The sequence below is a fragment of the Populus euphratica genome, unplaced genomic scaffold (genome assembly GCF_000495115.2).
Source record: "Populus euphratica unplaced genomic scaffold, PopEup_1.0 scaffold337.1, whole genome shotgun sequence".
In the NCBI taxonomy this organism is placed as follows: Eukaryota; Viridiplantae; Streptophyta; class Magnoliopsida; order Malpighiales; family Salicaceae; genus Populus; species Populus euphratica.
In genome coordinates this window covers 143,376-146,407 of record NW_011500232.1, presented here as the reverse complement: position 1 = coordinate 146,407, position 3,032 = coordinate 143,376, and positions in this window count along the sequence as shown.

Genomic DNA, 3,032 nt, shown 5'->3' with positions numbered 1-3,032 from the left:
ACTTTTATAGCCCATAATGTATGGTATAACCGACACCTGAGCTATGAAAGGAACTTGATTTGTTGTTAACATAAGTTATAATCATGAATGCTTGACGAGATTTACAAGTATTAGCATTAATGGAATAAGACGACTAATGTAATCATTTTAACAATCTATAATCTAATTGAAACCTTCTTTGTGTGTGGTTTCTAATTGAATAATAAGAGTTTATACTATACTTGTTTGATATACCATTAGTGGATCCTCTAACCTTGATATTTATTGTTATCATTGTTTAATCCTTACGTTAATATTCCATCTCAAAGTTCTCATCATCATCTTCTTCTTCTCCTTCTTCTTTACTACTACTACTACTACTACAATTATTACTATTATTATTATTATTATTGCTACTAATATTATTGTTGTTATTGTTGTTACTGTTGTTGTTGTTTATAAATGTTTATAATTTGTATAATTAACCTCCTTGTGGTTCGACCCCGGTGTTGCTGGGTTATTTATTACTTCGACACTCCTGCACTTGGGAGAAGACATCAATCTTTTAGTAGTGTCAATTACAAGTCCATCTGGCACATTGGTGATAAATTTTCAGTCGTTTTGCATGACGTTTCTTCATAAAAGTGCTTTTACCTATTCCAAGCATGTATGAAATGAAAGAATTGGTGGACTCACCTGATTATTAGACCTTTTCTTCAAATAGCCAGTGAATATCTTCAGGAATTTCATGGTTCATTAACAACTTCAATCATGCACATTTAGCACGGTAAATTTTTATAATCGCATTCTAAGATAGAGTGAGAAAATACTTTCTTAATTTTTCAAGAGTGATGTCCACTTTTGTAGATAAGAAGTGGAAAAGAGATGCAAAGAAAAGAGAAGGAACAACGAATTAAATAAATATATGCACAAATATCAGTTATCATGGGAAATTAAAAGAACCGATTTAAAAGTCACGGAATACCATTATCCACCATTTGACCGGGCTGAGAGAGAGTAGCAAAACAAGAGTCACACAAAAAAGAAACATAAAAAATATATGTGAAAAATAAATAACTAAATAAAAATAATCAATCTTTATAGACAGGATCACCTAATTTAATGGAGTCATTTTCAACTGAAAAATTATCAAAGTAAACTTTCAAACGATATCCATTTACATTAAAAACATTGTCATTCTTTGGATTCTCATTATCAAAGGCCCCATAAGGATATCCATGTTTCACAATAAATGGATCGCTCCATCTTGATCTTAGCTTTCTAAGAAATAAATGGAGTCGAGAATTATAAAGTAAAACTTTTTGACCAATATCACTTTTTTGATAATTTTCACAAGTTTTACAGAATGCATGCATGTCCTTGAACATGGTTGGCCAATAAAATCTACATTGTAAGATTTTTACAGTTATTTTTTTTATGAGAAATGACCTCCACATGCCTTAGTGTGATAAAATTTAAGGACACTACTAACCTTATTGTCAGGAATGCAACTTTGAAATATTTGATTAGGATAATATTTTAATAAGTAAGGGTTATCCTAATAAAAGTTCTTCATTTCGTTAAAAAATTTTCTTTTATCTTGGGCACTCCAATGAATTAGCAAATATCCTAAAGCAAGAAACTTAACAAAGTTAGCAAACTAATGCATTAGACTGAGAGAAAGTAAGGATTCATCAGGAAAGTAATCATTAAATGATGAGATACCAGATGCCGAATCTATTGTTAATTTTGACAAATGATCTGCGAGAACATTGTCAGTACCTTTTTTGTCCTTGATTTCTTCCTAAGAGTAAATCATTTGTAATTTTTTAGATTCATCAAACTCAGTTTTACTCAAGGTAAATTCAAATTGATCATAAACTAATTCTTCAATAGGATCTACTTTTTTAAAATCATTATCTTCTCTAGGTTGCTTACAAATGTTGAAAATATTCATCTTTAATGTCAAGTTTCCAAATAATAGCTTCATTAGTCTATTCCTATAATTAATCAATGTATTAGTAATTGGAAGAAATAAACATTCTAAAATAACAAGAAATGAATTACATATTTTAACAGGTGTGTATCTAAGACAACAAAATCTACAAGGTAAATAAATTTATCAACTAGTACTAACATATCTTTAACTATTCCTCTAAGCACCTTTATAGATCTATTGGCAAGTAAAAGAGTTATAGAAATTGGTTTTAACTCACCTAGATTAAGACTCTGAAAAACTAAATATGAAAGTACATTCACCCCAGCCCCAAGATCCAGTAAGACTATTTCAATTTTATGTTCTCTAATAAAGCAAGAAATTATAAGACAATCAGGGCCTTTATATTTCAAAGTTAACTAAGTAAAGGAAAGGAAATGAAAAGTATAAACAAGAGATTAATATAAGCAAAACTTAACCATTATAAAAATATAAAAAGAGTGAGCAAGAATATGATCTTGATCTAAAAACCAAGATGCCTAAATGCATAGCAAATGTATTCTTTTATAGGCAAAAATTTAAAACTATGGATTTGAGGACTATTTGTTGAGTGGGTGGCCACATCTTGACTTTGGTAACAATCCTTATCTTTTTGTCTGCAGAAAACATCATTGCTAACATTAGAATTTGAACAGATGTTCTCATAAAAGTTCTAATAAATTCTCTCAGCTTTCCAACAAAAGAATCGGTGTATTTGAACTTTTAGAACTTAAGATATGGGTTGAACACTAAACAGTGTCTGAGCTACATGAAAAATTTAAACTTCTCTTTTGATGCAAAAATTTGGACTTCCAGGGTAGAATTGAGTCTTAGACTCCGCATAAATATTTTATGATTAATACTTAAATGTGTAATTTTATCAAGTTTTTTATCATCATTTTGCACTTGAAGTATTAGTAACTGATTAGTACTTAAAAGTGCATTTTTATCATGGTTTTATATCATCATTTTGCACTTAAAGTATCAATAACTCCTTAACTAAAACATGTTTTATAATAATATATCTAATAATATAAGATACCTTTAATTTATGGTAAATGTTCATTTTAAATGCAAG